The sequence below is a fragment of the Sciurus carolinensis genome, chromosome 14 (genome assembly GCF_902686445.1).
Source record: "Sciurus carolinensis chromosome 14, mSciCar1.2, whole genome shotgun sequence".
Lineage (NCBI taxonomy): Eukaryota > Metazoa > Chordata > Mammalia > Rodentia > Sciuridae > Sciurus > Sciurus carolinensis.
The window spans coordinates 46,208,877-46,234,368 of NC_062226.1; the positions used below are offsets into that span (position 1 = coordinate 46,208,877).

At 32.8% G+C, this 25,492-nt stretch overlaps 1 long non-coding RNA gene across 4 annotated transcripts in view; it reads right to left on the minus strand.

Moving 5' to 3' along the window:
- The window catches only part of LOC124963974 (uncharacterized), a 289,359-nt gene that overhangs the window by 129,044 nt on the left and 134,823 nt on the right, over window positions 1-25,492 (minus strand). Inside the window, exon 5 of one of the 4 annotated variants that reach the window (XR_007104857.1) lies at window positions 22,766-22,824. The exons of the other annotated variants lie outside the window; for them this stretch is intronic. This is a non-coding gene — a long non-coding RNA (uncharacterized LOC124963974). The remainder of the gene's footprint in view (window positions 1-22,765; window positions 22,825-25,492) is intronic. 4 annotated transcript variants of the gene reach the window in all.

The following is a 25,492-nucleotide window of genomic DNA, read 5'->3' on the forward strand; positions in this document are numbered from 1 at the left end:
TTAAGTCGAACTCACTTGCCCTTTACCAACTCACCCTATAATTAATCATTTTTATATGGATTATATTTTATATAAATAGCAGACCCAGATTAAATTGAATTTATTCAAATTTGACTCATAAGTTAAATGGTTCTGCAATAGGGAACCAAAACATTTGGAAAAAAAAACATGTAAGTAAATGCATAATATGAATCAGATTAAGAATTACCAAAGAAATCAGAATAGATTTAAATATAGATGTCCTCCTAGTCCCTTAAAAAATGTTTAGAAAAAAATGGAAGATACAATTATTTTAAATACTATGCAGAAAATAGACTATAAAATCAGAAGAAACATGAAAATAAATTGAAATTACATATTAATGTGTTCTAGATGTGCAAGAGAAAAAACAGGGAAATGTTCAAAATAGCATTAGTGGTGATAATGAAAAGCTTTAGAAAATAACTCTAAAAAAAAGAAATATAAAATTATTAAAGACAACATAATAGCTAGATAGCACAAAAGTATTTAATGCATAATTAGTTTTAGTTAAGGCAAAAACTCAATGAAATTAAACAGAAGAAACAAATATTAAAATAATGGAAGGTCATAATTTGTGACTTGTTCTTTTTCAATATGTGCTCTTATGATATCTTGCCTTAATGTTTCGGTTATAATTTGAGTAGGCTTTATCCATTTTACTCCTCCATGTCCTCTCTCTTGGTATGAATTAGATGATTGTATATGAGTATATTTCCCTCAATTTTGTAGGCCTTTTATTGGTTTAATTATTCAAGTGCTTACTTGGATAAGTGTAAATTATAAACAGGTATCTATTTGAAGATTTCTCACATTTTGGACACTGTTGTAGTTCATTCTGAATAAGAAGGGAATCAGAACAAAATATATAAAAAAATATTCATTTATAGTACAAAGATTTATAGAGATTGAAAACAAAATGATAAAAAACAACATCATGTATGAAGACAAACAAAAATGGGGTTGGGGAGGTAGTTTATTATTAATTGGTCAATTCTCCTGCAAATAAAACCATAAAAAATAATCATCTCAAATGCATGTAATTTTCAGAAGGGAGTCAAAATCTGTTGACAGCAACCTGTACCAGTGACTTTGCCATTATTTTCATCTTTCCTCTGAAGGCCACACTACTTTCAGTGGTAAGCCCGCTTTCTTTGGAGCATCAGAGCAAATAGCTCTGAGGCAAGCAGAGATGGCAAAAGGAAAGCAAGGAACTCCAGAACTCATAGTCACAGAAGAGAGACTCTAATTTTGTCACTTGGTTCAGATTTTTGACTAACCTTTGAACCACATCAGTGCAAACTAAACTGAAAGCAATTCACACAGCAAACTTGAAGATCTGAACTGAGACCACTGTCTATGGCAGGCTTTGTGTGTAGTTTGATTCTCACAAAGGTAATTCACTACTAAAATAAAAACATCAAAATGTGTCAGAGGAATGTGATTGTATTGTGACTTTAAACAGTATTGATACTCACTCTATCCAGAATAAAGTACAAAATTAAGCAGATTCCATAAGATTAAAGTAAATGTAATCCTTTCCCCAAAGAAAAGTCAATTAACAAATGGTAACCCATGCAAGATTATAAGGCTTAGAAAAGGTACAAGTTGAGAAAGTTGTCTGTGTCAAATAGCCTAAAATGGAATAAAAATCTCTACTGAAAAACATAGAAAATAAAATGAAGACATTGGCATTGATACCATAATATAACAAAGTGTTAACTCATTTCTCAATAAACAAAAAAAGTTAAGGAAATAAGCTATATGTATAATTTACATATGATATTTCTTTATGTATTTTTTGAGAAAACATATATAGGGAGAGTCAATTTATGAAACAGAGAGTGCTGCTTTTCTTTCCATGAACCTCTTTAAAAATTATATTGCACCATAATACAAGCTCATATTAATTTGACATAGATAGCACATGTTCTCAGGAAACAATGTAAAGTTACTATAAATATACATGTATATGTCTATATTTATTCATTTATCTTTCAAGTTGCTGACAAATACATCTAAAATTTTTATTTTGTGTAGGCCCTGCCCCTCTGAGACATAGAATTTGGTTTAAATTACACAGTTCAAGTCTAAATAAGACTGTATAAAATAGGAGAAATATAAGAATATTCTAGTAGTACTCATTCAATTAAGTCATACCTTCCTTTTCCATAAATTCTTCTTAAGTCTTTCTTCATTGTCATTAATTTAAATCCTCATACCTCTGTACTTCTCAGCAATTCACTCCTGCCTAGGCCCTAGAGATCCTGCAAATATCTCCTCTGGACTTCATACAGCAGAAGTTTATTAGAATAGAGATAATTAATAATTTATTGAGAAATGACAAATTCTCATCATTGAGAAATGACAAATACTAAATTTGCTGGTCGTATATTAATGATAAGCCATTTAAATCTCCATTGCTATAACTTTGGGAACTTTCTCATAAATCTCATTTACATTAGAGAGAAATGAAATTTAGGAGAAGGTGACTTGATGATTTTTCTTTCATAATTTTGACCTATTTTTTCATTATGACTGATTTTCCAGTGCTGATGCAAATAGTTCTCTTCCTTAGCACTCTCACATTAGTCTTCCAGACCTATTTTCAACAAACTGGCTAAAATATTATGCTATAGAATAAGAACAACCCCAGCTTTAATTAGAAATTTATTCACTTTGTAATTTTTAGAACTTGAGCAAATGCAATTATATCCCCCATATTTTAAATGGTAAACTTAGTCCACAGTTTGGGGTCCACTATAGAACTAAATTAAATATTAGTCATTAATACTATGGATTACTGTCTAATACTTGCTGCAGAAAAATATTTCTTCCAGTCCTGGTCCATTTGACAAGTTGAAAAATCAACAATCTTAAAATATAGAACAGCAATAGAAATGTTCTATATTATATATAATGTGTGCTTGCTTCTTTCCAAACTGCTAATAATGACTCTCATGTTTCAAAATGTTTGTATTTTAATGCCTATATGAATGCAAGTTACTTGGTTTTATTAAACTTTTGCAGCAATGTATGATTTTATGTCTGATATTTTCCTGCAGCGGTATGGTGGGGAAAATTCCCAAAACAATGGCGATAGCAATTATCAAGTGTCAAAATGGCACTAATCACAGAACTTTATATCAACCCTGATACCTCAGGGTGAATGAGAGCCAAGTTTAAGATGTCTCTGAAGAATATTTGACATTGTTTTAAATGAAATTTATTAGTTTCTTCTCAAAAGTCAATTAAGAGTTAGAAAAGTTTCTGATGAAAATGATTGCCTGTTAATTTATATGTTCAGATGTTTTTACTGATTCTTGTTTAACATAAAATGCTTCATCTTTCTCTATTAAAATGTCCAAGAATAAAAATATGAATTAGCATAGATAGTCAGCAGGTTAGTGAATTGTAATAAGAGTACATTGCTGTAGCTCTCATCCTTTTGAAAGGTCTGCAAGGCCACATATTTGTAAGTGCTGTTTTTATTTAACCAAGTTAGATACTTATTTAACTAAGTTAGATACTTAGTACAATTCTCCATATGGATTGTATCATTTCTTAGTGATTCCTACATAATACTTTTGATAGAAATATTTTGTTCATTTTGCACAACTTTTTTGAAGTCCATTTGGTATAAAACTAAACAGAAATGCCAAGGCTTAACTGCAGTTCTCTGGCTGAGTTATTATTCTTAGGTATTTTTTGTGAGTTAATAACTTCTCCACTGAATGTTAAGAACAAGTATATTGAAGTTCTCTTGGAAATGATTTACCATTTTCCAGTTTTCTTTCTTATACTTTGAAGAATATAATTCAAAAACATTTCTCTGGTTTTTAAAATAAAAAAGGAATTTAAAACTTAAGATTAATACAAATCATTCTATTAGAAAAGACCAAACAAACAGTGGTGAAATTAACAATCATGTAGTGCAGTAAAGCATATTCTTGAAGCTTCTTTGGATAGTTTTGTTCCCCTACTATGGTTTAGACACTCTTCCCTTTTCACAAAGATATAGTGGAAAACAAAATAGAGGCTCTTTTGTCAAGAAGTGTTTGCTGCAACGATAATTTCCTTGGATTTGGAATTTAACTTTCATTTTAACACAGAAATACATGTAATTTTACAAAAGTCCATTTTTAGTTTAGTGTTCTATCTAAAGAAATAGAAGTTAAAACATTTATAATAATAAAGCTATCATATAAAACAGGTATTTCTAAGACTTCTCTAGAATTCAGTGTTCAAAAATCCATATAATCCTTTTATCTTCTAAAAGGAGACATGCATATTGTTTGTTTTGCCTTTGTATACTTCATTGAAAAATGTGTGGAACTTAGAGTAGGATTATTTTTAAGCTTATTGAGGCTAAATAACAAGTCACCCATTTAGTATTTGGAAGCCAAGAAAAGATGATTGAGGTCAGATTCGATTAAACACAAACACTGAACAGTTTCCAGCTGATGGGGTGTATTATAAAACACAGGTTAGTTTTATCAATATCGTTTTTCTACTTCATTAGCTTTATGTAGCCAGGAGGCTGCAAAGAGTGACCACAGACGACTTCATCATTACTCCACTCTTATCAAGCTGTGAGGAAAATGGCAAGAAAACTTCATTTAGCCCTAAAGGGCAACCATGAATAGATCCATTTTTTTCCCTGTATTTACCTCCAGAACTCCCCAATGATGTTTGAAGTACATTCTCAAAAATATGAACTTTAATTAATGGAAATATTTACTAGCTCTTCTATTGCATCTGTAGGAATCGTGCAATTGTCTTCATATGGAGTAGAAGAAAATTAGAGTTTGTATTCAATCAGAAGCAACTAGATTAGGTGATTATTTAATATATATGAATATGAAACAATATCATCTGGATCCAATATAGAGTCATATATTCAGAGAAATTTTGATACTTTAGATGAAAAAATACTAAAGCTAACCTTACTTCATTTTTTTCAGACTAAGTATATAGGGGAAAACATCCCATTGCCCAACATAATTACACAGGCCTTTCTTACAACATAGGACTTTAGATGGCCTAAGTTTGCCAAGGTTACTTACTTAAAAAATGGCAGATGCTTATTCTTTAGTTTCATTTTTCCACCCTGAAAATTATTTCTTAGGCTCTGTTATACTTGCTTTTATTTTGTTAATTCCTCCCAAGGTTATGTATGAAAAAGCTCATCATCATCATTCTGAATCTTTTCTTTCCAACCATCCATTTACTTCAGTGAATACAAAGTCAAGGAATTGTCTAAAAATTAGAGGAATATTGATGAGGTTATTTAGGTTCAAATCCCTAAAAAGAATCTGAAATGGGCTTCTTGAAGTATCATAATATTTATGCACCTGGTCTAAAAACATATCTCTGAAGGAATGTCAGAATTACAAATCCCAATTGGTCAATGGCAGTCCCTATACTAAAGTTGATCATATGTTCCTGGTTGACTAGAAGCCCATCAACCATTACACTTGATTAAAAATGTAATCATATAATTTCACTTTTGCATCTCCTCAGGGAAGCCACGGTTCTCTGTTCAGTCCTTTCCCTAGAAGGGCAAGAGACCAGAAAGTTCCCCAGGCTGAAAGTTTCTTTCTGTTTGACAAGATAATGACAACACTTTGGGGGCAGCAAGGCATCTTAAAAATTTTCAGTGTCTTTTCCAACAATCATTCCTGGCTTCCCCTCCCCCTGGCTACTTGGAACTGAAACAGAGAAAGCAACTTGCAGTTTCTGAGAATGTGTCCGTTTTCAAGTCAACTTTTTTTTAAAAAATAACTCAAATATTGAATTTGTCACTGGAAAAATTTAAATAGTTATATTACAAATGACTCAAGAGCAGCCTGAGATTTGCTTGAGAGCTGAGAGAATGAGGCAAGCAGGTGTAGAGGGAATCAAAATGCAATGAGTGCTTCAAGGTTGGGCCACTGAACAGAAAGCATTCTGCAAGTCAGCAAACCTCAAAAACTCCCAGATCAGCTGATGTTTCATATCAGCCCTGGTGCATTAGGACTTCTCAGAAACAGTCGACCAGCCTTCATGTTTCCCTCTCTACTTAAATAAGTTATACTGAGTAGATTGTAAAATGACCTAACTTAATAAGTTGTTAAGCCAACATCCAGATATTCACATTTGCCAGCAGGGACAGAGGAAAAATTTAATACAGGGAAGCAAAAGATAGAGGTTAGAAAACCAGGTAAAAGTAAGAGATGGAGGTCAGCAAGGGGGAAAGGGCACTGCTGAATTATTTCAAAGACAGTGCATCCAAATAAACTGGATTTATAAAAGCAAAGGTTATTCCTGAAATGTTTGCTGTCACCCATCCATTCAATTGTGCTTTTAAGAAGCATTTATATATCATTCGCCATGTGTAGATGCTTCACTGGATACTAAGGGAACAATACAACAAAGAAATATCATGCCCTTACCTCCAAACTCCTATTGAGCTTGTGGAAGGATCAGGTATCTAAATTCTTGTGTCTATCATCTATCTATCTATCTATCTATCTATCTATCTATCTATCTATCTATGTACAAGAGGTTGAAAATTTATAATTTTCCCTGACCCAGGAAGAAATGGAGTGGGGCAGTTATCAAAGAGAAGGCTTTAAGGAGGGATTGGAGTACAGTCTCAGTGAGGAGGATATGTGAGGAAGAGGACAATGTAGATACAAAAATCACAGTAGCAAAAATACAGAAAAATGCAGAATACATCTGTAAATGCATGATCTAAGTTAGCAGGAAGGCAACATTGCAAGAACCTGGCAGAATGGAAAGCTCAGGAGGTAACTTGGTATCAAATCATAGGTATGTTTTACTTGCAACATGTATGTTTTTTAAACTTTCTTGGTAAATGTAAGGAAAAAAAAAAAAACCTTCTAAAATAATGAAGATATATATCAAGTCTTCAACTACAGAAAGAAAATGCTGTTGTGTACAATATATCAGACAAAAAATTAGAATAAAAATCAGCAAATTCCATTGCCTCTTGCAATAATGTAAGGCAAAACCAATGCAAAGGAAGTGAAAAGGAAACACCAGACCACATCATTGTTTCGTAAGTATGGCCTAATGTGGAAAAAAGTGCTTGGAATATTCCTTAAATCTACATCTTTCCATACCTTTTACGGAATCTAGAAATTTTATGTTGTAGGTCTGACATGGAGCTTTGGAATTTGTTTCAGCAGTATCTCAGGTAATTTTAACCCTTGGAGAATTTGGAAAATTCTAAGGTAGAAAGTGTGTCATAAGGCTGGTTATGAGCAAGTTCACAGGTACAGGGACTGTGCTAAGGAGCTGCAGGAGCATGTTAAGTAGACTTAAATGTTTTGCTATATTGAGAAGAGACTCCAATATTAATGATATGTTGCGTAATCAAAGTATAAGAAAGAGGTCACATGAGTTGGATGTTGAGCAGATTTGTTTAATTAATTGTAAAATTGGACAAATAGAGTAGGAACAGTAGCAAAGACCTGGAAATCTACCTTAAGGAATTTTGAAGTGACATAAAATGGCTTCTCTTTTGGTAGAGTTTCTAAGGACTATATGTGATAGCACTCTTATTTTTAAAATCATGTATAGATTGTGACAAATGAATAACTTTTCTATATTATTACAATAATGAAGAATCAGCATTTTAAATAATATAAATGTATCACTTTTAAATATGTTAATAGCTTCCCACTTACCATTTACAATGGGTTTTTGTGTTAGGGTTACAGTCAGAGAAGATGAAATAAACATTTCTGATACGTCCTAGAAAAAGTGTGAAAACCACAGATTTTCATATTTATTTATATGTCAATATTACTCTCTCTTTGTCCCTCTGTTTTTGAAGGACATTTTTCACTTTTAAAAATAAGTAAATCTCAGTGTGATACAAATTCTTGCTTTCTTTCCTGTGTCAAAGGTCTATTTCCTTTGACATTACTACATGTGAAGATAGTTGAAGCTTATCAAATTTGTGAACTGCTTTTTGTGAATAGGCTTCTTGGATCCCACACTGTTCACTTGTATTTGGAGATCTGGCTTAGCCTATTACATGGTACAATACTAGAAAATGCTTTAGTAAAGCTAAAAATTACTTTAATATTTACCATTATTACATATATCGGCAACCCTTAAACAAATAAGATTTACAGGTAAATATTTACAGGAGGAAGTCTTTTTTAACCATTTCCATTTCAAATTTTGACCCTCCAGCATTCCTTGAGTTGAATAATTATATGGACCTGCTATGCATGTTTCTGTATCTTTACAAATATTTTATAGGTACTCATTGAAAATAAATGGAAGTGGGTGTATTATTTTATTACTGAGTGGCCATAACTTACTAACATACAATGAAATGTTTAAACTTTTTGTGCTCTTCAGAGTAGTTCCAGGGAACTATACCTCAAAACAATGTATCATTGAAGGAAAGGTAAGTGATTGATCCACTGCAAGCCTCTAGATTTCTGTCAACCAATGCTCAAATACCCTGTTCTTCAATGATATGTCAAGTGGGTTCTCTAGGCAGCCAGTGAGGTAACCACAGGTTTTCTTTTAAGTCAAGTTTAGTCAGTATTCAAGTGTTATGGTTTGGATGTGTGGTGGCCCCCAAAAGATCACGTGTGAGACAATGCAAGAAAGTTCAAAGGAGAAATGACTGGGTTGTAAAAGTCTTAACCCAATCAGTGAATTAATCCCCTGATTGGGATTAACTGAGTGGTAAGGTGTGGCTGGAAGAGGCAGGAATTGGAGCATGGTTTTGGGGTACATATTTATATCTGGCAAGTGAAGACCTCTCTCTCTGCTTCCTGATCTTCATGTGAGCTGCTTCCCTTTGCCACATTCTTCTGCCACATGAGCCCTCTAATAAACTCCTCCCCTATAGTTGTTCTGCTTGGGTCCTTTTAAAGTGGTGAAAAAGCTGACTAAAACCTCAGGTACCTGAATGAGGGTTTCCAGACATTATTTGCACATATGAAGTGAAATCCTTGTTCTTTAATAGTGAAGTGTAATAACTAATTAAATGAAATAAAATTTATTTTCAAATATAACACAGAAGGATTGCTTTGAATATCAGTCTAATTCTATCAATATTTATATGCACTTATGCAGATAACTATATTTACACTGATATACAAAAGAGTTTTGCTGAATTTTGAGGCTTTAGTAAGAACTGAATATCTTTGAAAATATTTCACTTCATTTTGTAAAAGTATAATTTACTAAATTAAGGATTAGAGATAAATTAACAGAAAAATGGCTTACTCATGTGTCCCTCAGAAGGAGAACATTAAAAATACACTAAAAACTTAAAATATTTACTGCAATCTAATTCCCTTCTTCAGTTTAGTCAGTCCTAAGAGAATAATTTTGTTCCTTTGCATCTTAGGTCAGCATTTTGCTTCCAGTGAAGTATATCTGGTTCTGATCTAAAAAGAGTTCTGGAAATCCTGCCTTGTCCTCTGGTATTATCCGAAAGTTGTCTATGAAATGTAATGTTGGCTCAAATCCAATGACAAGACTGTGTTCTTTGAAGCATCAACTTTTAAGAGTACCCACTACAACACTTTCCATGAAGATCTTGGACTAATTGAAGGTCAGTTTCTGCTTAATAACTTGCTCTGAAGTTTTAGGCAAACATTAGGGAAAAGTGGGGACTTTTATTTTTTATTTTTATTGATAATACTGAAGATGAAAGCCAGGGTTCTACACCTGCTAGCCACAACTCTACCATGGAGCCACACCCACTCCCCAGTTGGGAACTAAGTTTTTATGATAAAATTGAATGATTGTGGTTAATTTATATAATAACTAATAATAGAATACACTAAAATTCCTCACTGGGGTACAGTAGAAAGTCCTTTGTAAAAACTTGATCAGTTATTTTCCTGGAGGATAAAATATGTGTTAGAAAGTAAGAGCATGGACAAATCTTAGTTTTGTTCTCTAAAGAGAACAAATCAAAAAATTACCTATATTAATAATATTTTGAACAGAAATAGATGTCATTTACTATATCTCTTGTCCTATTTCTAGGTAAACTCTAAATCTGAATGCAAGAAATACTGAGATTGCTTCTCAGTGCCAGGCATAGTAGACCAAAACTAGATTCCAAGGAGCAAAATTGGGGCATGAAGTGATTACTAGAGATAAGACGAAAATCCCTCTTGAAGAGCTAAGGTCCAAGATCAGAGCAAGATACTAAAAAGAACCTTAGTTATTTAGTCTAAAGCTCTTTCAACTTTTGTATCCTCATCAGATGTGTTCTACATTGGCATCAAATAGGGGTTCAGGGTTCAGCATTTCACAAATTTATCTTAAGTAGGCCAGTTGCAGGTAGGGGACAGGATGCTGGAGTTAAGAATGGAGCCAATTAGCACATATTTTAAACCCTGAGCAGATGAATTTTATTTCTGACTTTTGTTCTCATCAACTGTATTAGCTTTTGTTTAAATAGGAGGATAGCTGGAGTGTTTGAGGACCAGTAATCAAGTCAATGATTATGGAGCAGATTAAAAAAAAAAAAAAAAAAAGAAGAGTAAAAGAAAAGGTCAGAGGTGGGAGAAAGGTAAAGAATTATATCATTATCAACAAGGATTGGCTTTTCCCCTTAAATATAAGAGTTTAGAGGATTCAAAAGAGAATAATGAAGGAAATCAGACATATTTTTAAAGAATCCTTTAGTCTACTGTGTTTTAACTAATAGGGAATAATGATGGGAGATGGGTAACAGTAAGTTGCTGCAGATTATGGTAAACAGAACGGTCATGCTTACAATAGTTTAGGAAAAGGGATTGAATTCTGAATTCTAGATTCACTATACTTTGACTTTTGAAAACAAAAACAAAAACAAAAAATCAAAAGTTCTTTCTAGGACAAAGTTCAGAAAAATATATGATTATGTATCACTTGTAATCAACTCAATAAATTTTCCAATAAAAAGGGGTATAGCTGTATAATACAGTAGAAAAATCAATGTTAGCATCTGATCTGTTGCTAGTATTACATTTTTATGTTTTTAGTAGGAGAATTTCACTGTATGTTTTGTATAATTTAATAAAATGTGTGGAAGAGTTTTTATAATATATACACTATCTTGCCCGTACACTGGCAAAGTTAAGTATCAAACAAAAAAATTAATTAATCTGGGGTCATATTATTTGTTTTCTTATATAATACGATATATATTGCAAAAAAATTGAAAGTCACTATAATGTGGCAAGTGAAAATTATGACCAAAATTTTAGAATATTAATAAAGCACTGTCTTTGGATATGATAATTACAAGTTGAACACATAAAATTCTAAGAAAATTGCTTTCAACTATTTTCCATATAAATATTATGATAAGCATAAAGAGGGCCCCCCAGAGGCATCCATATCCTAGACTATGAGCCTATGAATCTGTTAGGTCATAGGATAAAGAAGAATTAAGTTTTCAGATGCAATTAAATTTAGCTTGAAGGAATCAGCTAAACTTGAGACCAAGTGAATTATATAGGTAAGTTCCAAGGTAAAGACTACAGTCCTTTTAAGAAGAAGTCAGGTGAGTCAGATCCAGAGGATGTGATGATGACAGAGGCATGGCTGAAGTGATGTGATGACACAATTGGCCATTTTGGGCTTTATATATAAAATTGGGCCAGAGGTCAAGGAATTAGGAGGAAACTGTAACTTATAAGGGAACTTACACCCTAGTGCTTCCATAAGTGAATGTCCTCTTGCCACCACCTCAACTGAGTCCACTGAGACTCATTTTAGACCTTCTAATTCCTGAACTGCAAGACAATGAAACTGTGTTCTTTTAAGTCACCAGGCTTGTGGTGGTTTATTATGACAGTTATAGAATATTAGTAAATAAAAATCTAGTGTTTATGAGATTAATTCATAGATACAGTTTCAACTATTTTAACTGATGTTTTAGAAAGATTTTATTCTCAGTAATTGGTTTGGGTAAAAGTAACCCAATATATCTCCTAGCAAAGGTAGGTTACAGAATACCTAAATGATATGTTCTCTGCTCTGAAGAGGAAAATTGTCTCTAATACCACACATGAACGACAACAACAACAACAACAAATCTTAATATTTAAAATCATGACTTTTTCTTACTATATAAGTTTCATGTATCATCACTGAAGCCACAAAATAAGTAATTAATCTAAAATGGTCTTGAGTTGGAGGGGCCATAAGGTACCTCACAGAAATGGACACAGACAAATTCCCTAGGCAAGTGTCTTCACCTGAGCCCCTCAGCATAGCCACAGATTAAGATTCAACTAATATAAGCAAAGAAACTAATAAACAGATATGGAAAGTAACCATTATGTAAAAGTAGCAGAAAAAAGTTAGTGGAAATAAATCCCAGCAACTTTAAATATGAAACTAGCAACTACAGAATATAAAATAAGTATGTATAAATACAGATATAATTCAGGAAATGAAAATTCAGTCAAGGATTAAAAGATTTAAAAATAGGATATTTTCAAAGAACAAAATAGAAGTTGAGAAGGAAATTCATGATTACAAGATATAAAAAATAAACAGACAGATGTAATAACATACCCAGTAAGGTCAAAAACATAAATGACAGAGTCAAGTTAACAAAATTTTGAAGAGGTCATAGAGACAAGATAAATTACTAATTCAGGAGCCAGAATTATTTTGACAATAAGTTGTTCAAGCCTATTAAGGAACTTGCTTAAAGTTTCGAAAAATAATAACCACCAACATTAAACAATATAGTAAACTATATGATTATTTTCAAACAAACTAAAATTAAAGGTATTTTCAACAATAAACCTGCAATTTAAAACAAAAGAAAACATGTATGATAAATAAATTCAGTTATTGGATTATTGGATAAGTTATTGGATAACTTGGTCATGGAGGGAAATGAAGAGTACTAAAGAGCTAAAACCTGTGTTTGATGTACTATATTAAACTGATTGTTGGACATTGGTTATCATATATTTATCTATAATTTTTTTATTTTTGTTAGACTTCAGCATAGTTTAAAAATGATCATAATATTAGAAAGTAGATAATATAAAACACATTGTTACATAGGACAATTTAGAAATATTCAGAGTTCAAAGGAAGAAACTTGTAGATTAAAAAATATAGCACTATTTGGAAAGTACAGAGTGGTGAGGATAGAAGAATAGGTGGACATGACCAATGCATGCTGTATGCAGAAATGGAAATATCACAGTGAATCCATTAATTTGTACAATTAACATGTGTTGATAACAAAAATAATTTAATTGGTGCAATAAGCAACTGGAATATTGAAAACAATATAAATAGAAAACAAGTGAAGGTACAATGAAATAATTAACTGAGTTGAAACCATAGTCCCATTAACAAATTCACATGTAAAGCTATTCTTTCATTGTTCCAAATCAAATGAGTGCAAAGGTAGCAGATAAATTTAATGTGGTAATTTTAGTAATGTGTGTGTGTGTATACATACAAAGAATATATACATATCAAAGAAAATAAGGTATTAGTTATTATCTGAGATGAAAAGTGAATTGTCTAAATAATAACAAAAAGAAATCAGAAAACTTCAATTTCCTATTATTTTTTAAAATTATGAATGTTATAAAACAGCATCATTTCTATATATCAACACTGAAAAATTATGAATGTAATTGTTTTGAGAAAAGTTGAAATACCTATCCCTTAAACATTAGTAATAATAATAGATAAAATATAAGGAAGAAATTATAGACTATAATCGATGATACTGAATAATTGATACATTAGTACCAATACATATATTAATACCAAAATTAATATGTAATTAACACTTTAACATTACATTTCTTGTTTTATAAAATGCATACATAACATCTCAGTCTATCCATCTACCTATCATTTATATACATACATGCAAATGATATACAAATGTATGTTTATATTTTGTAAAAACATGTGTGTGTGTGTGTGTGTGTGTGTGTGTTTACTTATTTATCATCACTGTGCTTTCCACAAATTATAGGAAGTACTCAGAGGATAAAAATGAAGTAAAAGCAAGAATTCAAGAAGGAAGAATTCAGATTGAAGCTTCTAAGGAAAGTATCTTTAGTTCCCTGGATTTCACCTTTTATTTTTTTTTCTTTTTTGATTTTTGCAGGATCCATTGGACCAGACACACAATTAGAGTCCATCTTAATGTGGTTACCCGACATAAAATCAAGATCCTAATTTCATCAAGCATGAACGTAGGGAAAAAAATAGGCAACATGGAAACTTGTAGATTTTGACATTGTATAAAAGAGAGAAAAAATGTAAAATGAGAAAATTTTAACTACTAGTAGGCTCTCAGCAGTGTGGTGTCTCACAGTCAAATTCAGGCTGTAAATTGCCCAATTAATTGCCCTTAAGCAACTTCAGAAGTAACAATAACCCTTTATGGAACCAATACACTTTTAACAAAGATCTCAAGCTTTCCACAGAGAAAAATCAAAGCAAAATGAACTCACAGTCAAAAGTTACAAAACATCTGAGGATTCAAGGTACCATGTATGCATGTGAGTAGAGAGAATAGTTTTCCAAAAACTTGGAGAAAACAAGTAAAGAAAATAAAACAAAGAGAACTATGTCATCAATTGTACAGCTTGCTTTCAGTATGAAAATGATGGAAAATTAATGAGGACAATTTCAGACTTGTAAATATTATCTAGATTTAAGTTTTTGATTCCATAAATTTACTGTAAGTCGAATGTGATAATCCTTCTTACTTGTGTTTAATGCCATGGATTCAAATTTACAGAAAGAGATAAGAAAATGTGTAAATTTTCTTCCACCTGCAATTATCATTCCTTTGACAACATGCTGTCTTGTTAGAAAAGGAGCATCCAAGATTTCAGGTCCATCTTATTGATATGGCACCAAGCATATTTATTTTGATGACAAAATAAAGGATTAAATTAATGTATCTTTGGTCCTATTTTCTAGTTAGTGACTCACTGGGTAATTTTACAATATGACTGAAAAAATTGCAAGGACATATTTTTTTACTAGAATGGCACCTTCCCAGTTAGCATTCACATTTACCTTGCAAGGGCTATTTTCCATAGGCACACACTGAAAAATGAGAATGAATGGGCATAATAACAATGCTGGTGGATTCATAGATGCCCTCTACTGGAACCCTGCACTTAATCCTCCACTTCTCAAAGTATTATTTGCTAATGGTTCAGTTTCCCTCTTCTGAAAATGTCCTAGGATATAACAGAACCTCTTCCCCATTAGAAAGTCTGAGAAGTTAAGATTTCACAAGGGATCGGGTAACAGCAAAGGCCAGATTGAATATGAAGTACAAAATGCTGACCCCTTGTCTCGAGGTATGACAATTTTGTGGTGGTATTTATTTTTCTGCACTTCCCATGGAGTTTAGCTGAACCCACATATTTTTGGCAATGCTGAGGATTAAACCTATGTCTTCACACATGCTAGACAAACATTCTACCCCTGAGCTACACCTCCCAGTCCTGATTCGACCTTTTCGCCTGGCTTCATTGCTTTATCCTGCTCGGTCATTTCTGGGTTTCCCCCTAGAGTACTCCCTATCACATGCACACAAATAATCTCCATTTCTGTATCTCAGAAATCCAAACTAAGAAAAATATGTTATGGGAAATTGTAGATATTTTTTGTTATAGTAATTTGTATACAGCCAAACATTTGGGAGTTACTTGTGCAAAATTGACAATATAAGGTATTGCTTCCTCCTCCTTATGAGACACTCCATTATGTTAAGTGGATGTAGTAGGTGACATGAGTATATACATGTGTATTTATAAAATATGTATATAAATGTGTTTATACAGCATTATGTATTAATAAACCAAATGCATTCATCTTTGCGTGAAATTTCAAATGGAATTATCCAGCATATTTGGACATTTCCAGGCAATATTACTTACTTTATGTCAAAATAAAGTGGTCCCTTTTGAAATCTTTACCAGGAAAAACTCAATAGCAGTTGTATGTGTGTGCACATGCATATGCTGTCTTCAGTTAAAAACTGGCTGTTTAGAGAGAAGGGCATTCAGGGCTGTTTCAATTTGTTGCTATTTTTACAACCCATCATGGAGAACTCACCTATTAGAAGAGTCATTATTAGGATTAAAGCATAAAACACAGATTGATTGTATGAGGTTGAAGTTATAGTAGAATAAATATTTTTATAAGCAGAAAATCTTAGGTAGGAATTTCCTTAATTATGATGTACCAGATGAACAACAGAATGAAAGAATAGAGAGAAATTTTTTTCTTTTAAATACATTTTTATTTTACTTATCAATTCTTCCTTCTGAAGTACTTAGACATTGTTTACACTGATTTTGTAACTCTGTGAATGGTTTCACTAGTTCCTTTTAGCCAATACATTCAATTTCAATGCCCACAGAAGAACTTTCTTAATTAAATTCTCCAGTGCTTTTGTCAGTCAGGCTGGTTTCAGGCCCCATCTTCAGCATTTCTTAGTCTCTGGGAAGGCAGCCAATAAAGAAGAGGAAGAAAGATGCCTTGGGCCAAATAGTGCCATTTACTAAGCTGAGCGGACTTGTCTTCTAGCTAGTTAGGCTTTTATGCATAAATTCATTCACTCATCCATTCAGTAGTTGTTCCCTGAACATTAAATATGTGCAAAGAACAACACAAGAACTTCGGGGTGTTAACAATAGGCCAGGCACTTTTTATATCATAAAGGAACTACATGTATAGAATGGAAAGCCTTAAATGTACTAATTATCACAGGCATCTTCTACTAAGAGCCACAGAGTCAGTGTAAACAAGGCCCAAGCACTTTAGAATGGAGAACAAGAGGACACAATTGAGGTCAGTTTAAAAAGAAAAAGATTCTTAACTTGTCTATGTTCTGGTTCATCAGAAATGAGGAAATTTCTTACATAAAGGAAAAAAAATGGAAATTTAACATTGCTATAAAGACCCCACAAAATCCCACATACTCCCAATGGTGGATGTGTGTGTGTGTGTGTGTGTGTGTGTGTGTGTGTGTGTGTAAGTTCTGAAGGGAGGGAAAACTAATATATTGTTAGAAAGAAATGAAAAGGATTATCTGAACTATTTTTATGGGTCACCAAATTTCTATATGTTGTGATACATTGAAGCAGTATGTCAAATGTATAATATATGCTGTCAGAGTTCTGTTCAATTTCATTTCAGAATTTTCAAAATGAATTTTGAATAGACCTGAAAACTTTTATAATCTTCATCTAATCTGCTACCATTTGTAGGGTCTAGGATTCAGAGATGCAGACTGTAATAGGTCAAAGGTCTTGTTTTTTCTAACGATGACATGCCCAGTGTGTTCTCTGGATACCTGGTTGAACATTTTTTCAACCTTGATGGTTTAGGATTTTCTTTTCCAATTGTAAAAAAGAGCACAGATTATATTTAGGTATTTGCAAATAAGATGCTAAACTTATACTGTTTTTATTTGCTTAAAAAATTATCCATGTGATTATTATTCAGCATTTTTATATTTCATAATGGATTTTACCTATTTGATTTATCAATTATTAAAATATGTATATAGCATCTCTAAATAGAATGGTATATTAATCCCTTTACCCTGTAGTTCTGGCAAGATTTATTTTTTGGCTGTGTTGTTAGATTCATACGAATTTAAAACTTGTATCTTGGTGGACTCAGATGTTTGTAATTATATAATGACTTTTCTTCAATAAAGTTTTAAGTCTTTAAATACATTAAGGCTAGAAATACTAGTTCCCTTTTCCCTAATCATTTTAAGTGACATACCACTTTAAATTTTTTCTTTTACTTTAAACATTTCTGCAGTTTATGTTTAACTGTTCCTTTTCATATTCAGCCTTTTTAGTCATTTTGTCCAACTTTGGCCTTTTTCCTTCTGTGAGGGTCTGTTTGTTTCTGCCGGGCTCCTGGGACATTATTCATGAATGCTTTTAACTAAATTCTCAGCTTGAGGTTTTTTGGACTGCACAGGTAATACGAATTTCCTCTGTCAATCAAGCCTGAGGGCCAGATTAGAGGAACAAATGTTCAGGGATAATTTAACCTGAACACTCGGAACCAAGGTTTGAGACTGGAAGATTCCTTTGCATTTTCTTGAAAACCTGGGTAAATTTTAAGTGTATGCTCTCTCAGAGATCTTTGAAGGCACACATTTATGTGATGGACAGACTGGGTGATATTAAAAAAAATAGGAGATAGATACTACTTGTTCTCCAAAACCAAGAGTCCATATTATGCCATTGGAATTAAATTTCTCTTTTTAAACATGTATTGAGGACTTAATAGGATAGAGTTCAATACAAGATAAGGGGGCCAACCCTTTGACAGGCTTTTGGTCCAGTTTATTGCTTGCCTCTGTCATTTTTACTACCCATGAAATGGGGGAGTGCTATTTCTGTGGTTCATTTATGACAATTCCCTGCTGCATGTTGAATGGGTTGGAATCATACAAAGGAGAATGCCTCAATGCTTCCTGATATCAGTGCCCTCCATCAATTTTTTAACATGTGGACTTTTCTTCATGCATCTGCAGGACCCAGCTATTCTGTTCAATCCCCTCTCATTCTGTACAATGTCCAAGGAGTTCAACATCAGTTTACTGCTTTTACTGTCTCCATAGCATCTCTCGCCACATTTCCCTTTTCTAATATCAAATTTCAAGTTTCAGACTGTATTCAAATTAGTCATGTGGAATATGAAAATTCACTTTAAATTCAACATTTCTGAAACTTGAGTTTATTTTTTTCTCACTAATGCCGTCCAACCCACGGTCACATGGCATTCTAAAAGTACAATGGTTCACTGTTGGAGCACGTTTAATGTACATTTTTACAAGGTCCAACATGTAGTAGACATTCTATAGAGGCAAGTGGACAGGATAAAACCATTAATACCTAGTCCACAATATTGTCATTCTTTTCCATAACATTCCTCTGCCCTTTAAACCTTAGAGTTTAAAGGAGTATTAGTTTACTTGTGCATTTTGAAGAATTCATATCGTACAACACTCCCTAAGAAAATGTTTGAAAATAATGTGAAATATTTCAGATACAAGGTCATTCATGTAGCTGGTCCCTGACACTTAATTTTAGAAGTGATTTTTTAATCAGGAGACAGTCACTTCCATTAAAACTCTAATTATTACTTTTAAAAAAGTAAGACAAAATCTAGGCTATGCCTCCCCCTAACCCTTGTTTCTAATTTGATACCCAGATATTTAACTAAGACTAAGTTACATCCTCCTGATACTTCACAATTATCAACTAAATTTAGACTGATTTTTTTCAGACTATTTGCCTACTTAACATAAACAAGATGGGATCTTTGACTATAATTTAATCAAATTGCAACTACAGCATATTTTGTGGTTCCAATTTATGTATTGAATGTCAGTTACCAGTAGATTTCAAACTCATCTGTGCATTTTGATTACTTAGGAGTTGTTTTAAAATATCTGTCCTTGGACCTGGCTATATGGAAGTGAAATTAGGATCATTCCATGAGGAGACTGGGATGGACCTCTCTTAAAAGCTCTTCAGATGATTTGAATATATAGTCATAGTTGAGACCCACAGTTAAGGTTTCATAAAGGCTTCAATTTCCCTTGTTCATACTCTAGTATTTACTACATTATAAAATTACATTTTCATAGTTCCAGTTAGCACTAAATTTTATCCTACAAAGTTTAAAATGGCATAATTTTAACAAAAAGAATCTTTCTCATTGAAAGTAAAGAAATATTATAACAGCATAGTTACTACATTTACCATGGAGAATTTTCCTTTACCTCCCATTTTCCTCTCTCTTTCTTTGCATCCAATAGTGAAATTCTGTATTATGTCTCTAGCCCCACTATAATAAAAAATTATTTATTATTATTCTCTTGATTAGCATTTTGATAAAACCATGTGTGTTTTAGCTTTTAGCTTTTATAATCCACTATGAAATACCATGTTGTTTATCTCCCCCAATCAATACATTTTATTTGTCTGGTTCTACAAGTTATCCAAGTAACTGCAGATAATTTGGTTAATATAAGAATATAAAAAAGATTTTTAAAAGAAATTCTTGGAAACTAGCTTTGCAGCTGTCCTGCTAAGTATTTTTTTTTATTTTTTTCTATTTTTATAAAACTAGTATCATATTTTGTGTATTTAATAAACTTCTTGCTAATCTAGCAAGGTTATATGAATTTTTCTGCACAATAAATTTTCAATGAGCATATTATTCTCAGGCATTCCATTTCACCTTTTACTCATTCCCTTAGAATGTTCTTAAAATTGTTTTTATTTTATTTTTTATTTTTTTATTGTAAACAAATGGGGTACAACTTGTTTCTCTAGTTGTACATAAACTAGAGGCATACCATTTGTGTAATCACGGTAGTATCTCTATCTTCTTGTATTTGCTAACAGTAGCTATGTGGCATAATATATGGTCTATTTTAGAGAAGGATCCATTTGCTGCTGAGAAAAATGTGTATTCGCTCTTTGTTGGATGATACATTCTATATATGTCTGTTAAGTCTAAATTATTGATTGTGTAATTATGATCTATGGTTTCTTTGTTCAATTTTTGTTTGGAAGATCTGTCCAGTGGTGAGAGGTGTGTTAAAGTCACCTAGTATTATGTGTTGTGACCTATTTGATTCCTGGAATTGAAAAGCATTTGTTTGACATACATGGATGAGCCACTGTTGGGGCATAGATATTTATGATTTTTATGTCTTGCTGATTCATGCTTCCCTTAAGCAGTATGAAATGTCCTTCTTTATCACTTCTCACTAACTTTGACTTGAAGTCCACATTATCTGATATGAGGATAGCTACTTTGGCTTTTTTGCTGTGTCCATGTGCATGGTATGTTTTTCCCTATCCTTTCACCTTTAGTCTGTGGGAATCTCTTTCTATGAGATGAGTCTCTTGTAGGCAACAAATTGTTGGATCTTTCTTTTTAATAGAATCTGCCAGTCTATGTCTTTTGATTGATGAGCTCAGGCCATTAACATTCAGGGTTATTATTGAGATATGATTTGTATTCCCCGTCATTTGGCTTATTTTTGTTTTTTGACACGACTTGGTTTCTCCTTTATTTGACTATTCCGGTAGAGTAGTTCCTCCATTTGCAGATTTACATTGTTGTTTTTCATCTCTTCCTCATGGAATATTTTGCTGAGAATGTTCTGTAATGCCAGCTTTCTTTTTGTAAATTCTTTTAGCTTTTGTTTATCATGGAAAGATTTTATTTTGTCATCAAATCTGAAGGTAAGTTTTGCTAGGTATAAGATTTTTGGTTGGCATCCATTTTCTTTCAGAACTTGAAAAATGTTGTTCCAGGCTCTTCTTGCTTTTAGGGTCTGGGTTGAAAAATCTGTTGATATCTGTATTGGTTTCTCCCTGGATGTAATTTGATTTTTTTCTCTTGCAGCCTTTAAAATTCTGTCTTTATTTTGTATGTTAGCTATTTTCATTATAATGTGTTTTGGTGTGGGTCTATTGTAATTTTGTATATTTGAAGTCCTATAAGCCTCTTGTTCTTGACTTTCCATTTCATTCTTCAGATTTGGGAATTTTCTGATATTATTTTATTGAATAGACAGTTCATTCCTTTGTTTTGTTTCTCTGTGCCTTTCTCAATCCCAATAATTCTTAAATTTGGACTTTTCATGATATCCCATAATTCTTGGAGATTCTGTTCATGATTTCTTACCATCTTCTGTTTGGTCAACTTTGTTTTAAGATTAAATATTTTGTCTTCAATGTCTGAGGTTCTGTCTTCCAGGTGTTCTGTCCTATTGGTTATGCTTTCTATGAAGTTTTTAATATGGTTTATTGTTTCCTTCATTTCAAGGATTTCTGTTTGTTTGTTTTTGTTTTTTTTCAGTATCTCTAACTCTTTGTTGAAATGATCTTTTGCTTCCCACATTTGCTCTTTTAACTGTTGATTGGTGCAATCATTCAAAGCCTGCATTTGATCTTTCATCTTATCATTTGCTTCCCTGATTGTTTTAATTATGTACATTCTGAACTCCCTTTCTGACATTTCTTCTGCCATGATGTCATTGGATTTTATTGATGTAGCATCTAGGTTTGTTTAGGACATTTTCTTCCCTTGTTTTCTCAAGGGCTCAGGTATCTTCCCCACTAGTAGTGAAACTTTGAGATATTGCACATTTCCTCTATTGACCTATAGTGTCCCTGTAGATTTCCAACAACTGTCCTCCTAGCCTTCAGTAGCCTGAAGTCTTGGAGGAACTTGATAATGTGGTGCTCCACAAGGAAGCTGCCCCTTTAGGGGCGGTGACCTTCAGGTGGGGTATATTCCCTGCTAATGGATAGAGGCTCCTCCACTTTTTGACCGATGGTCAGCCAAATGGGGACTAGACTGAGGACTGGGCATGGCTGGTCTGGGCCTGTGTCTCTGGTTCTACTGCCCTGGTGGTAAAGCCTCACCCAGTAGAGAAGGCTCAACCTGTGGGGAAGTCTTGCTGGGCAGCTCTCCTCTGAGAAGTTCCCTTCGGTCGGGAATTACTGCCTGGACTGGGGATCCTTGCCCTGGGAGGAAGTCTCTCGCTGGGCGGACCTCCTCTGCAATGCTCCTGGCTGTCCGGGTTCACCACTCCAGCAGGGGAGTCTCACTGGGCAACTCTTCTCCACGAAGTTCCCTGTGTTCTGAGACTACCACCCCTGCCAGGGAGCTTCGCCCAGTGGGAGAGACTCACCCAGTGGCTCTGAGTTGGTCCGGAGTCTCTCAATACCTCCTCTTCTTGAATCCTGAGTCCTGGAGTGACATGAAATGCAGTCACCCTCTAGTTGGCCATCTTGAAAACCCCTAAAATTGTTTTTTTAAATAAATAATCTTGCAAAATATTCATGTATAAAATTTTGTTATTTTTGAATATTTTATTAGTTATATTTTTGAGGGTAGTTTTATTTTTCTATTTCCAAAGAAAATTTAGCTGTTCAGTAATGTATTTAAAACTGGAAGATGTTATCAACCTTACAATATCCACTCAGTGCAACCTACCTAGAAATACTTCTGGAAATTTTTCCTTATAAATATTCAAATCAACTTCATGTTATGCTATCTAGCATTTCAATTTTGTTGTTGTAGCTCATTTTAATTTAAATTTTATCACATATACACAAAATTATTATGTATATTATTAATTACATATTATGTATAATATATATATGTACATAAATTTGTTTCTGAAAAATTTAAGTAGGTTCTTTAATAGAAGAGTAATATTACTTATTATTTTCACAATTCTGAAGGTAAAACTAAATGTTTAAAAAGTGGTTATCAATTAAAATAAAAATAACTACATTTTCTCAGTTTACCACTTTTCTTATGGTTTCTTTATACTGGGACCATATATAACAAACAAAAAATTAGTATACATGGAAAGATCCTGTGAATCTGATGAGCATGTAGGATATGATCACTGAAATTGGAGATTAAGATTATCACCCAACATGAAGAATGCTTATTTTACTAGCATTCCTCATCATTACATCTTCACATATGGAAGAGCAGCGTTTAATAGTTAAATAAGATATATGTATCCCTATCTCTGTTTTAGCATATAACATAAATTGGAAGACCTTCTCCCTTACTGACCAAAATATTTTTATAGTCTTCTAACAAAAGAATACCCCTGAGTCAAAATTCAACTCACATATTTTTAAAATGTATTTCCTAAGTCCTTATAAAATTAATTACCAGAAAATTTGAAACTACAGAGAATAAAGCATAAATTAAAATGTAGATTTTCCCAAATCATAAATGGAAAATGTGCAAGGGGATTAAATATTTTCACTTCTGATTTGTAAACAGCTCTTATGGTAATAATTCTTGAATGCTGCCTCCGCCCTATGTTGTTTTAGTGAAAAGTTAGTCTACCCTAAATTGCATAGTCTAATGTGTCGTGAAAGTACCACTCTACATTTTTATTCACTTAGAAAGTTTAAGAGAATGTAACTACTTTAAAACATCAGATGACCATTCTAATATCTAGTAGATTCTGAGAGCTTAAATGAATTTTTTGTGCCTCATGATTTGAGACTTTTACATTTTTTTCAATATCAAACTCAACTTTATCCTAATGTAAATTCTTATTGGAATAGTTATCTCAACTACTGCTCCCAAGCATGAATGGAACTTCCCCTAATGACCACTCCAATTATTGAGATAACCCAAAGAGTTGATTTATGTGAATCTGTTTTCAATTGTTACTACAGACCTGCAGTATATTCAGTATTATTTTGTTAAAGTCTTCATTGTTATAATAAGTAATGCAAAACAAGCATTTAAAAATATTTACAATAAACCCTATTTACTAAACTATTTCTTAGATACTCTGGTCTTAAAAATTCTAGCCTGTCCATAAATATGATAATTTTAACATTTGCCATCTATTTCCTTCCCAGAAGTAATACTCTCAGCAGGCTCACCACTTCTGACATTTTCTTTCGTTTTACAGAGATAAGTGGCATCCTGGAAGCGTCTTCCCTACTCCCCATCGCATTAGCATTCATAATATTAATTGCCAAAATTACCAGCTGCAAGAAGTTTTATCTAACAAAGCTGCTGTATGGCTTTCTCAAGACAATTTAGTACCATTTATGTCCCAAGCAAACACTTAGGTATGTAAATAGGAAGAAGCCCACAGTATAATTAATATTTGAAAGGTAAAATGTCAGACTTAGCTAAGCAATTTTTAACATTCTTCAGCCCTCCACCCGCTTTTCTGTAACCACATGTTCTTCCTGGAGATGAGCACTGGGATTTTACTGAGAAAGTTACAATTGATCTCAGCTAAGTGTTTTGCTATAAAGTGCCAACAATTACCCAGGAATGTAGTGCTGAATTCAGGTTTGGGAATAAATATATTTAAATCTGAAACTTCTTTTGCTCATTTGAATATCTCTCTTGAAAGAATGTATTTAATCTCAGAAAGCAACTTATTTGAATTGAATTAACACACCACTATACAAATGGAGACAATGCAAGTGAGAAGCAATTGGCATGAAAAAATTCTTCACAATTTGGTACATATTGATGAATCACCTGCCAATAAAATGTCATCTATTGCATTCAACTCAGAAGTACAATGAATTCAAACTACTTCTATTAACCAAGAGGTCATCTTTATTCAGATGTGCTGCAGATATGTGAGAGTCAGATCAATTTCTGTCACAGTTAAGAGAACTCACTGAAGTTAAAGAGTTTCTTCCTTTAAATTTAAAAAATGATTAAGGACAATAAAGAAAACATTCAGCAATCTGAAATATCTGCTTATAATTGAAGAGGGGCCATTGCATGTTATTTTGAATTCTAATTTCTTCATCAAAATCTCAAATCCTGTTTTTTGAAATACTTTCTAGTTCTTGAAAGGTTCTAGGCATTTAAACAAAAGGAGATGGTATAATATAGATAGAAGTGA